The sequence below is a fragment of the Hyperolius riggenbachi genome, chromosome 7 (genome assembly GCF_040937935.1).
Source record: "Hyperolius riggenbachi isolate aHypRig1 chromosome 7, aHypRig1.pri, whole genome shotgun sequence".
NCBI classification, from domain to species: domain Eukaryota; kingdom Metazoa; phylum Chordata; class Amphibia; order Anura; family Hyperoliidae; genus Hyperolius; species Hyperolius riggenbachi.
The window spans coordinates 275,390,171-275,404,412 of NC_090652.1; positions in this window are offsets into that span (position 1 = coordinate 275,390,171).

Here is a 14,242-nt window from a genome sequence, read left to right on the forward strand (position 1 = left end):
ATCACGTGTGCTGCTGCTGCTGCTGCTGCTGGGTTAGCGTTGCCGCGTGGTCCCTGTTTATTGAACCTCTTATCTTTATTACATTTATGACTACATGGCGGTACAAAGCATGCTATCCGCACGCTTTTTGTCCTCATGCAAGGCCTGGGTTGTTGTGTCTCACAAAGCGTGGCCTTCTCCTCCTGCGCCTCCTCCTGTTCCATCACGTGTGCTGCTGCTGCTGCTGCTGCTGGGTTAGCGTTGCCGCGTGGTCCCTGTTTATTGAACCTCTTATCTTTATTAATTTATGACTACATGGCGGTACAAAGCATGCTATCCGCACACTTTTTGTCCTCATGCAAGGCCTGGGTTGTTGTGTCTCACAAAGCGTGGCCTTCTCCTCCTGCGCCTCCTCCTGTTCCATCACGTGTGCTGCTGCTGGGTTAGCGTTGCCGCGTGGTCCCTGTTTATTGAACCACTTATCTTTATTACATTTATGACTGCATGGTGGTACAAAGCATGCTATCCGCACGCTTCTTGTCCTCATGCAAGGCCTGGGTTGTTGTGTCTCAAAGCGTGGCCTTCTCCTCCTGCGCCACCCTCCTCCTGTTCCATCACGTGTGCTGCTGCTGGATTAGCATTACCGGTCCCTTTTCCTGGAACCTCTTATATGTATTACATTTATGACTGCATGCCGACAAAAAGCATGTTACCTGTGCAAAGAAAACAGACATTTCCCGCATTTAAAAGACAGTTTTCCCTTTGAAACTTTAAAATCGATTTTCTCAAAAACTATAAGCTCTTTTTGCTAAAAAATTTTTTCCTCTTGTACCCACTCCCAAGGTGCACATACCCTGTAAATTTGGGGTATGTAGCATGTAAGGAGGCTTTACAAACCACAAAAGTTCGGGTCCCCATTGACTTCCATTATGTTCGGAGTTCGGGTCGAACACCCGAACATCGCGGCCATGTTCGGCCTGTTCGGCCCGAACCCGAACATCTAGATGTTCGCCCAACACTACCCCCAGTATAGGTAACAGGTCTAAAGGTATCCCCAGTGGAAGTAACCAGGTGTACTGGTGTTCCCAGCGCAGGTATCCAGGTCTATAGGTGTCACCAGTATAAGTAGCCAGGTCTATAAGTGTCCCCAGAATAGATAACCAGGTCTATAAGTGTCCCCAGAATAGGTAGCCAAGACTATAGGTGTCCCCAGAATAGGTAGCCAGGTCTATGGGTGTCCCCAGTATAGATAGCTAGGTCTATAGGTGTCTCCAGTATAGATAGCCAGGTCTATAGGTGTTCCCAGAATATGTAGCCAGGTGTATAGGTGTTCCCAGTATATGTAGCAAGGTGTATAGGTGTCTCCAGTATAGCCAGGTCTATAGGTGTCTCCAGTATAGATAGCCAGGTATATAGGTGTTCCCAGAATATGTAGCCAGGTGTATAGGTGCCCCCAGTATATGTAGCAAGGTGTATAGGTGTCTCCAGTATAGCCAGGTCTATAGGTGTCCCCAGTATATGCAGCCAAGTCTATAGGTGTTCCCAGCATATGTAGCCAGGTGTATAGGTGTTCCCAGTATATGTAGCAAGGTGTATAGGTGTCTCCAGTATAGCCAGGTCTATAGGTGTCCCCAGTATATGCAGCCAAGTATATAGGTGTTCCCAGCATATGTAGCCAGGTGTATAGGTGTCTCCAGTATAGCCAGGTCTATAGGTGTCCCCAGTATATGCAGCCAAGTCTATAGGTGTTTCCAGCATATGTAGCCAGGTGTATAGGTGTCCCCAGTATATGAAGCAAGGTGTATAGGTGTCTCCAGTATAGCCAGGTCTATAGGTGTCCCCCGTATATGTAGCCAAGTCTATAGGTGTTCCCAGCATATGTAGCCAGGTGTATAGGTGTTCTCAGTATATGTAGCAAGGTGTATAGGTGTCCCCAGTATAGCCAGGTCTATAGGTGTCCCCAGTATATGTAGCAAAGATCTTTAGGTGTCCCCAGTATGTACCTAGGTACAGGTGTCCCCCATGAGGGGAGGAGCGCAGTGAAGGGGGCAGTGTGCACAGCGTGGGGAAGTTCCCCCCCCCTCCTTTCCTCACCTTGGGGCCCCCCTCCTGGCTCTCCACTCCGGTATTTTTAAATCTCGGCGGCTAACAGCGGGCGTAGACGTACCGCTGCAAGGGACGCTCTCGCTCTGCTCTGTGCGCCACTAGTCTGGTCTACTTGCGGCTGGAAGAACGGCGGTAAGTCTCCACTCGCTGTTAGCCGCCGAGATTTAAATATACCGGAGGGGAGAGCCAGGAGGAGGGCCCTAAGGTGAGGGAAGGGGGGGAGACTTCCCCCCTTCCCCACGCTGTGCACACCACCCCTTTCTCTGCGCTCCTCCCCTCCTGCTTAGGGTGCTCTGCCCCCCCCCCACTTCCCCCCCGACCACGGGCCCTCAGTAGGCATGGTCGGAATAGCCGATTTCCGTTTCCGGCACAATTCCGCATTCCGACATATAGAAATTCCGTTACCGTTCCATTCCGACGGTATACCGGGTCAGTTCCGCGGAATTCCGATTTACACGGAATTCCGTCGGAAAAATCAATCAATCTCTCTCTCTCTCTCTCTCTCTCTCTCTCTCTCTCTCTCTCTCTCTCTCTCTCTCTCTCTCTCTCTCTCTCTCTCTCTCTCTCCCCCCCCCAGAACCTAGTGTGATTTGAACCCAGAACCTAGTGTGTAGTAGGTATCTGTCTTACCCTCTAGACCATGACCCACACTTCATGCTAAAGCTGCCGGTAGCATAAACCATACTTCCATTATGATCAATTCGATAGAAAAAGTAGCATGATTAAGGATTTGTACTTTTTGAAAAGCATGCTTATTTATATACCATAGCTGGGATTTGAACCCAGAACCTAGTGTGTAGTAGGTATCTGTCTTACCCTCTAGACCATGACCCACACTACATGCTAAAGCTGCCGGTAGCATAAACCATACTTCCATTATGATCAATTCGATAGAAAAAGTAGCATGATTAAGGAGTTGTACTTTTTGAAAAGCATGCTTATTTATATACCATAGCTGGGATTTGAACCCAGAACCTAGTGTGTAGTAGGTATCTGTCTTACCCTCTAGACCATGACCCACACTACATGCTAAAGCTGCCGGTAGCATAAACCATACTTCCATTATGATCAATTCGATAGAAAAAGTAGCATGATTAAGGATTTGTACTTTTTGAAAAGCATGCTTATTTATATACCATAGCTGGGATTTGAACCCAGGACCTAGTGTGTAGTAGGTATCTGTCTTACCCTCTAGACCATGAACCACACTGCATGGAAGTAGGTATCTGTCTTACCCACTAGTAAGGCTGAGGCTGGAGAGGCTGCAGCCTCAGGGCGCAGTGTAGGAGGGGGTGCACAATTCATTCAGCTGTCATTCCCAATTGTGTTTGAAGCAGAAAGAAATAAGAAAAGGTGGTACATGGCAGCGACAGCAAGCCAGATAAGTAGAGATTAAGGTGTTGGGGGTGGGGGGGGGGGGGCCTGGGGCACCTCTTAGTGTAATAGCAATCAGTGTGTGACAGCTGGGGTGGGAGGGATGGGGGGGCGCACTTTGCTGTCTCAGCCTTGGGTGCTGAAGGACCTTGTCCCACCTCTGACCACACTACATGCTAAAGCCTGGCCCTGAGTGTGGTTGATGGTCTAGAGCAGTGGTCCTCAAACTAAGGCCCGCGGGCCGAATGTGGCCCACTAAGGCTTTCTTACCGGCCCCCCACACAGAAAATGTATTGCTTATAAATGCAGTCAGCTACATCTTTAAATATTGGTGGTCCACATATGGAATAGCAGTGCAGCACCCCCCATCCACATGGAAGCCAGAAAGCAGAAATTTTGCTGGTTTCCAATCAAATTCCACATCAGGTGACACTGCTGTCCAATTGGCTTGCAGATTGTCACCTGGGTATGCTTCACTGTCTGGTCCGCAAAGACTTCTACATCATTTTATGTCTACTCCGGCCCACCAGCGGTCTGAAGTATGTTGACCCGGCCCTCAACCCAAAATGTTTGGGGACCCCTGGTCTAGAGGGTAAGACAGATACCTACTACACACTAGGTCCTGGGTTAAAATCCCAGCTATGGTATATAAATAAGCATGCTTTTCAAAAAGTACAAATCCTTAATCATGCTACTATAATGGAAGTATGGTTTATGCTACCGGCAGCTTTAGCATGTAGTGTGGGTCATGGTCTAGAGGGTAAGACAGATACCTACTACACACTAGGTTCTGGGTTCAAATCCCAGCTATGGTATATAAGCTGTTTTGAAAATCTGCAATTCCCTACTGCATTGGATGGAGGAGGAGGAGGAGAGAGAGAGAGAGAGAGAGAGATTTTTTCATGTCATTCCGGAAAATTCCGTCGGAATTATAAATTTCCGCGGAATTCCGTTTGAGAGGTATAGGAATTCCGATTTGACTACCGGAATCGGAATTGACTTAATTCCGGCCGGAATCACGGAATTTATAATTCCGCGGAATTTTCCGAGCATCCCTACTCAGTCCGTGCTCGAGTGCCCGAATGGTCAGTCCGCCCCTGAACATAACTAATGTAACTTAATGACAGTATATTTGTTTAGGCTGAATATCCTCTTTAACCACTGCTTTGCTTGCTCATCCTAGTTTAAAAGTGAAGTGGCCATAAACACTAAATAGCTCTTCCCGACAATGCATGCACTGCCCCAATGAGTTAATGGGTACTGTATATTCATTCTGTGGTCTTATTAGAATGCTTTTTTTTGCCTGGTCAAAAGTGTACTTTAAATGAGAGTTAAAAATTCATACGACAGGCACACAGTATTTAATTATTAACTAGAGCCTCAGAGCAGTAACTGGCCGATGGCGGGAATAGCCTTCCCGTCGGGCTGCTACACACACACGGCAGTTAGTAGTGTTTGTCTGTGTCGCAGTAGAAAGAAACATTTAGTTGCAGGAATGGTGAACACCTCTTTGAACGGCAGCAGGGAGTCGAGAGCCGCCATTCAGCTCACCCTGTACCCAACTCACCGGCGGTATACCTATACGTACGCCTCAGGCAGCCCTAATCATCATCAGCCTGATCAGGCGTCATCAGCCTTCTGGCTAGCAAAACATCTGTTGCTATGCAGGGGGAGGAGTCGGAGAGAGAATGAGCAGCATGTGATGGAGCAAATTTCTGCGGTTGGGGAAGTGAGGAGAACAATGTGATCGCGCAGTGCTGGGGCACTGGAGATCTTTAACAGATTTCGTACGGCCGCTGTACACACATTGGTCTGACTTTGTTGTCCACTATGGCCAAGTTTAGACCAGCATGTGTACTTAGCCTAAGGTGTAGGTAGTGGGTAGGTTAGTGTCAGGCCCGGCCCTCCTCAAGTGGCGGAAGTCTGGGGGTGCCGCCAGACAGAAGCAGGAAGTGTTCCTGGCCTGCCACCACCCGGCTTACCACCGCCCGGCCTGGTCGTGGAGGGTGGCCCGCCGTGAGGTAAGCTGGAGGAGGTAGCAGCCAGGAAAGGGGAGGTACAACCTTTAGTGGGCAGCTTTGAAGAAGGAGGAGAACTGTGAGACACAAGTTAGGTGTGGGTAAAGGGGGGGGGGGTTATTGTTAGGTGTAGGTAGGTTAGTGTTAGGCATAGGCAGGGGTTAGGTTAGTGTTAGACATAGGTAGGGGGTAGGTTAGTGTTAGGAGTAGGTGTTGGTAGGTTAGTGTTAGGTGTAGGTAGGGGGTAGGTTAATGTTAGGAGTAGGTGGGGGTAGGTTAGTGTTAGGTGTAGGTAGAGGGTAGGTTAGTGTTATGGCATAGGTGAAGGGGGGGGGTGTTAGTGTGAGATTACCATTATTCTTCTATTGAAAATACAAGGCACCTAGTGCACCTCAGTTCAATGTACGCTTTACGTTATGAGGCCTGTAACCCACTAAAAAGCGCAAAGCACTATCACATCGCTAGCGATTTTTGATAGCATTTTGCAAGCGATTTTGGGAGCGATTTCTCTGCTCCTATACAATTCATTAGAATGGAAATGCTCCCAAAATGCTGCATGTCCTGCGATCGCGATTTCCTTAATCGCAATCGTTACTGTGGAATCTGTCCCATCCATTTACATTGGCAGAGCGTTTAGGGAAATTGCTAGCGATTTAAAGCACTCCCTAAGGGCTTGTTCACACCTAGGGCATTTTTGCCTATTTTTTTTTGTAGCGCCTGTGTTTTTCAAAATCGCTCTAAAAACACTTCTGCAATGAATCCTTATGGAATAGTTCATATCAGTGCGTTTCGTCTGCTTTCCGCTCAGCAAAGCGCTGCCTGTACCATTCTTAGGGCGGTTTTGCTACAATGGAAGGTATACGAAAAACGCAAAATGCTCACAAAATCACTTTGTGCGGCGATTGCGTTCGCTTTCATGAATAATTACATTGTATTTATTCATTTCCGGGTGCAAGAGTTCACTTCCTGAGAAAAAACAGAATCGCTCTGCAAAAGCGCTTAGAAAAGTGCTTTACCCCTGATGGTCTGTTTGTGAAAAGCAATAGATTTCTCGTGTAAAAGGGGGTATCAGCTACTGATTGGGATAAAGTTAAATTCTTGTTTGGAGTTTCTCTTTAACTCTTACTATACTGGAAAATAATATGAGACTTTTCCTTGCTACTACTGTTCTATTTCTTATAGCTGTACTACACATACAATTAATTATCTCATAAGTTTATTTTTACTTCATGTTTGCTTTAATGAGAAACTCCGACCAAAAATAGCTGTTTACAGCTGTTTCCAACTGCCAAAAACCATGCAGCAGCTACATTACCTGCCAACAGTAACAATGTTCACTGGAGTTCCTTTTTAATGTGGGAGCATTTCAGTTTGTTTTTGAGCATCGCATAAAATTCCATTATTTCTCCATAACTTTACTGGCTACTCTGTGAACCTTTGGAGAAAAACCCTACAAAGGAACATAGAGATCCATTCTCCTCAACAGTCACTGAGGGAGCTGTCTTGTAAACAGCGTTTATACTGCACTGGGAAGTCTTCTGTATAACCGCCTGGCAGGGCTTCTGCCTTTCGAGAATCCCAGGGCGGATAGACTGCTATTGACAGCTTCTACTATTGCCGCTACTTGATTGCTGTTTGGCACAACCTACAAATTAAATTTCCCCTGTGGCAGCGCGGCAGAGCATCGCGTATAGCGGCCTATTTTTAAACAATGGCATCATGGGCCACATTGATCCGTTTTGCTTCCTGTACTTTGCCTTCATCAGGCTAAGAAAGTGTGAGATGCATTAAGTTACTGATTGAACATTACACAGATCATGAATCCAATCTGGGGGGAGTTAGCGGATCTGTCTTTGTGGCGGCGCTGCAAACGCTGCCGCCGTTCTCTAGTGCATTTAAATAGCTGCAGTCGCAGATTTCTCTTCCCCAGGCCTTGTTTCTACACATACTCGCTAATTTCATGTGATGCAATTCCTAGACACTCCAATGCTTTCTGCTGCTTCTTTTTAAGCTGCTAATTAAATCAAAAGATTGTAGAATAAACAGTTTTTGTGCAACTTTTTTTATTTGTACTCATTTTAGTTTACTTAAAGGGAACCAAGCATCATTTATAACTCCCAGGGCAGCTCAATACCAAATAAAAAAATGTATGCTAAAAATGGGACTCAGTAGATAAAAAAAAAAAACTTTAATTTTACCTCATCTTTTTAAATGTAACTACTTAATGACAAGCAGACTTATAAAAACGTCCTGCTAGAGCCTCTTAACGGCTCCAGGACGTTTTAATAAGTCAAACAGTGCTGCGGCTGCACACGTGCGCGCATGCACGCTCCCGCGTGTGTGCAAGCGTTCCCACGAGCGTGCACGTGAAATTAGTTTTTAAAAAAAACACCATAGAAAAAATACACCTTTATTTCCAAATAATATATTGTCACCATACACCATTTTTTCCTTGTTTTTCCCTTTGAAATGCATAGAAAATAAAGTAATTACCGAAAACAAATATAAACCCCAAAAAGCCTAATTGGTGGTGAAAAAAACAAGATACAGATCATTTCATTGTGATTAGTAGTGATTAACCTATTGGCAAATGAAAGGGATGAGCACTGAAAGGTGAAAATCGCTCTTGTCCGTTAAGCTGTGTACACACGCCATACTTCTGCCAACGACGGGTCCTTCAGACCCTCCCGCTGGGCGGACGTTCAGCCGACAGTAGCACGTGTGTATGCTGGCTGAACATCCGCCCAGCGGGAGGGTCTGACTGACCCATCGTTGGCGGAAGTAGTGCGTGTGTACGCACTTTTAGGGTAAAAAACACTTTGGAGTGAAGTAATTACAGGCAGTATTCTTTTACTTCCTCTTTCCACAAGCTTGGCCTTTAAGCAGCAGAAAATGGAAGGTAGATAAGGACTATTCTAATTAGACTTAATTGCCAGAGGCTGAGATCAAACAAACCCAATCAGCATTAGGGAGGGGTGAGGAAGGGCGACACTGTGCTTCAAAAAGATAAGATAAGTCTCACTTGATAAACTTCACCCCAAACCCTGGATAATGGCAGTGAAAAGGGAGGGTTAACGTCCCAAACATGGCAGCCCTTTTAGCTACTTGAATCACTAGCTGGTAATGCAAAGATCCTTTTAAAGCGGTAGTGCACTCCACCAAAAAATATCAATGTAGCCTTAAAGAGGCGCTGTAGTGATGTATGGTAGAATGCAGTAAATTATTAAGGATACCTTTTTTTATGGTAATTTTCCTGGTTTCAGCATCAACAATTCCTGTATCTATATATTGCTGTATATTGATTGTAGCCTCACCCTCCCAGTGATGCATAGCCTAGGGCAGTGATGGCTAACCTTGGCAGCTGCCTCCCCAAGTTATGCTTTGAGCTATCAGAGTTTTGCAATGCCTCATGGGACTTATAGTTCTATCATAGCTGGAGTGCCAAGGTTAGCCATCACTGGCCTAGGGTGTTCAGTTATGCGGAATTCTCCTCCCAGAGCATTCTGGGACATCAGGCAGTATTTTCACTGGCTGGCTAGAATTCTCAAAAAACAAACATTCTGCAGAGCTGCACCTGACAGGACTAAAGATGTCTGCATCTGTGATACATTTTAGAATGTTAAAAGTGTGAGAAAAGTTTTTACAATAGGCAAACACTGACATATACAGTATATGTATAGAGGAATAGTGTAATACAAATAAATAATAAGCTAATTTTCACTACAGTTCCAAGTTTTGAATAAGGATGATGCAATTCATCTCAACAGATTGAAACAGCGAGCCTGAATAAATTAGTTCATCTTTATTCAAATATTCGGCTTCAGCTGATGACTAACACAGAACAAATACTACTACCGCTCTGCTAAAAGCATATTTTACAAAGAGCAATTCTGCTTCCAGTCGCCACTAGAGGGCAGAACAGCATAAAAAACAGGGAAAGGCAATCACACATTACTCACCAGTCCTTCTCATCTTCAGATGATTGATTTTAAACAGAAGAATGAAATGGCATTAGCCTTATTATTATTATATTGGGTATATATCCAAAGATTCAAATATTCTCTCATACAGACTGTGAAAGATGATCTGGAAACGTGTGAGAACTCTGACTGCGTAATTATTATGAGAGAGATAATTGTCTGATGAAAAATATATTCCCAGATGATTTCTATAGCCCTGATTTACTGAGATCAGGGAAAGCTTCTGTTATCTGGAAATGTGTGTGTGTGTGTGTGGGGGGGGGGGGGGGGGGGTTAAATATATATTTTTTTTTTAAATCGCTGTTGTGTGGCTAAGAGAATATGCGACCCTTCTCTGGGTCATATCAGATCACACAACAGTGAGAATTACTGAAAGGTTACTGAGGAGGACCAACAGTCCCCATATCGATCCCTGCCATACACTGAGGAGGACCAACAGTCCGAAACAGGCTGTCTGCATGTTGGGTTGATGTGGCTCTGAAAATTATAGCTATAGGCTTGCTATAAACAGCGGTTCTGGATGTAAGCCTGGCTTCAGGAGCATAAAGAGATAATTTGCATACTCAGTTGTAATGCATTGTGGGAAACCACATTCACTTGTTAAAAGAGGGATATGGAGGCTGCCATATTTATTTCCTTTTAGTCAGGGAACACACTTGTCTTTCAGTTTTCTGTGCATATTTTTCTGCATACTTTTTCTGCACACCAAGTGTGTTTCTATGCAGGAAAAAGTGTGCGTTTTTTCACAGCAGCTGATGTAATTGATAGAGAAATCTGACAATGTGCAGAGTCATCATGCAGAATGTCGGGGTTTTTTTCTGCGCGCGAACAACATATGAAATGTGAACTAGCCCATTGATTAACATGAGTTCTCAGTTTTTCTGTGCAGAAAACACGTACGAAAACAGTCAAGTGTGTTCCCTGCCTTAAGCAATACCAGTTGCCTGGCTGTCCTGCTGTTCCTCTGCCTCTAATACTTTTAGCCATAGCTAGTTTTTACAATAGGCAAACACTGATATACTGTAGGCATGCAGCAGATCAGGTGTTTCTGACATTATTGTCAGATCTGACAAGATTAGCTGCATGCTTGTTTCTGGTGTAGTTCAGACACTCCTGCCAGGGATGGGCTCAAATTAGAATTCAGGGGAATCTGGATAGTTGCTATCTGGATTTCACCCTATTAATGCCAATCACCTGTGCGGGCTGGGTGGGGGGTCAATCTTACCTATCTGACGTCTTCTTTGGTCCGTCCTTCGGTGCCTCCCACGATGCGCTTTACGCGGCGGTCACGTGATTACAAACACTTCCTCCTTCCGGGTTGAAGGAGGAAGTGTTTGTACTCATGTGACGCGCGTGGACCGCATCGTGGGAGGCGCCGAGGGACGGACCGAAGAAGACGTCAGATAGGTAAGATTGACCCCCCGCCCAGCCCGCACAGGTGATTGTCATTAATAGGGTGAAATCCGGATAGCAACTATCCGGATTCGCCCGAATTCGAATTTGAGCCCATCCCTGACTCCTGCAGCCAGATAGGTCAGCAGGGCTGCCAGGCAACTGGTACTGCTTAAGAGGAAATAAATATGGCATCCTCCATAAACTTCTCACTTCAGTTGTTCCACTAACTACCTAACGACCGCATCGTGCCAACAGGCGTGACTGCCTAACGCCAATTGGTGTCAAGTCCTGGGGCCGGCTACTGCAGGAGATCACGCGCAGGCATCTCCCGCCTTCAGTCTAGACTGTTAGGCGGCGAAACCGCCGTCTTTTTACTATGTACAGCGCTGTGATCAGCAGCAGTGCTGTACTGGGGACAGCCGTGTGACACGACTGTCCCCCTGGCACACAGGGGAGAGATCGGCTACCATAGGCTGAAGCCTATGACGGCTGACCACATTATTGGCTGGCTGGTCTTTAGGGGGGTTTAACACTGCGGTCCTAAGGCCCCGTTCACACTGCACGCGTTTCCAGCCGCGTTTTGGAAATGCGTGCAGGTGGCCGACACGCACGACATCAGACATTGCATAGAGTGCAATGTCTGATGTTCACACTGCATGCGTTCCGGACCTGTGCGGTCCGGGAACGCATGCTGCACGCATTTTTTGTAAAAACGCGTGGCTGTCCCATTCACTTTTCAGTGATGGGATCAGCCACGCAACGCACACAAACGCGGATGGCGTGCGTTCATACGCGTTGCGTTCCGCGTGCGTGCCCGTCCGCGTTTGTGATGTGAACGGGGCCTAAGAGTTTTAAGTTGAATTATTGCAAATACCTTCTGTTTTAATAAGGCAAACTACACTGAGCATTGGCTTTTTAGTAGGAGGGTTTTTCGGTCTCTTTAAAGATAGCCACTAAAGGTGGCCACTAACGGTCCAAATTCTAGCGAAAAATTGTTTGAGTGATCAGAAATTCTGATCGGATTGGTTGTAAATAATCTCCACTGATGGGCACAATCGATCGGCACAATCATCTGATTGGATTTTGGTCAAACCAAAATTTGGATTTTCTTGTTGGTTGTGATAGGATAGCAAAGATTGGTTCGTTGATGGTGTAGTGAACGAATTATCTGATCGCTCGAGCGATTTTTCGCTAGAAATTGGATCGTTAGTGGCCACCTTTAGTCCCCTATACTTTCCCAGTTAGTTTTGGGTCACCCCGAGCTGCTTGGGTATTTTGTTGAAAGGTTAGTGATATTGTTATTATTTTTATTATTTAGTATTTATATAGTGCCGAAATCTTCCACAGCGTTATACAGAGTATATTGTCAAGTCACTTAACTATGCCTTGGAGGAGCTCACAATCTAATCCCTACCATAGTCATGTGTTTATTTATGTATCGTGTAGTTTATGTATCATAGTCTAGGGCCAATTTAGGTGGAAGCCAGTTAACTTATCTGTATGTTTTTGGGATGTGAGAGGAAACCAGATCGGCTGGAGGAAACCCATATAGACAATGGGGAGAAGGGCTAGGCATAGTGCCCTGGCTGGGAAATGAGGTGGGGATCCAGTGCTGCAAAACGAGAGCTCTAGCCACTATGCCGTATGGCAGATTTGCACCTGTAGAGCAGGGGGTATGGGCCCCCAATAGTCAGGGATGTGGGGGCCCAATTTCTTTTCTTCCCTCGCTCTATACAGGGGCTGCTACTCCAGGTACAGTGGACACATGGGTTTTATGATTGCAGGTAGATAGGCCTCCTGGCTGTTAGGGTTACAATGGGGGAGGAGGTGTGAACGTTTAGTAGAGGGGGTAAGCATTTCATAAAATGTGTTTGGTGACCCAATAATTTGCAGTTGCATTGCTGCAAGGCTGGTGTTTCCATTGGGTCAAAATGGGCAGCTGCCCAGGTCCCCCAAACGCAGAAATGCAAAAACGGCACCAGAAAATTTGGGCACAGGGCAAAGCCGAGAAACGTCTCACCCTCCTCCTGCAAAAGTCCCAGCAATGTTAATATCTATTCACTCTCCAGGGTTCCGTGGACAAATAACGCTGTTTTTATAGTAATTTGGGCTCCGTATTTTGACGGCGTCCGAATGACTGAGTGCCGCTATAGCCGTAATTCACATCATAGCCTATAGCGGCGCCCGGTGCGCCAAAATATTCCTGCACTGTTTTGCGCTGTCTCGCCCCAAACTCCTTTGTGGCCCTTTCTGCCCAGGGCACCATTTTTCCTAAAATCGCCCTGCTGCAGATGTTCCTCATGACCAAGGCCAGATTTGTACTTTTTTCACCCCCTACACCAACTTTTTGTGGTGCTAAAGCTGGCCATACACTATACAATATTTAGCCCAATTCAACTGGGCTAAATATTTGTTTACCGAAGCCACAAATGGCCCGCAGGTGACATTCAATGATTAGGGATGGTGGTTCTTCGGCCGACATTATCTGCGATATCAATAAAAATGCTGATCATGGGAGGACTATGGTACGATCGACACCACAGCCATAGTGTATGGCCAGCTTAATTCTATGTGTAACATCTATGTGGGCAGCATGGTGGCGTAATGGTTAGCGCTAAGGTCTTGGGTCCTTGGTTTGAATCCCAGCCAGGGCACTATCTGCATGGAGTTTGTATGTTCTCCCTGTGTGTGTGTGTGTGGGGGGGGGGTTCCTCCGGGCACTCCAGTTTCCTCCTATATCCCCAAAACATGCAGATAAGTTAATATGCTTCCCTCTAAATTGGCTCTAGATTACGATACATACACTACACAATACATACATAGACATAGGACTATGGTAGGGATTCAATTGTAAGCCCCTCTGAGGGACAATTAGTGACAAGACAATATACTCTGTACAGCGCTGCAGAAGATGTCGGCGCTATATAAATACTAAATAATAATAATGTACAGCAGCCTCCCTCTTTCATGCACAGCTCAATAGGGTAGCAGCTCCCCTCCTCCATGTGTTGCTGCAGTACATAAACAATTCAGTGTGTCCCCATAGTAACATAATTAGGCAGCATGTAACCCAAAAAATAATTAAGCACTGTGCTCCCCAAATCATTGATATCTAGCGGTGTCTGCAAGTAAAAATAATAAAGATACCATTCATAAACAACGTGGCGTGAATATCAGGACTTGTCCACACCAGAGATGTATTCTCATCACGCAATTTATTTGTTGGCTGCTGTATAAAAATTGCCCTCCATATCCCGTTCCTGTCTGTCTCCTCTCGTATGCGCCTCAGCCTCTTCCCCTCGCAGTGTCATTGCCAGCATGTCTGTCTAACCAATTTTTACTACGCATATAAAACAGTTGTAAATGAAATGCAACAGCACGTAACACCGT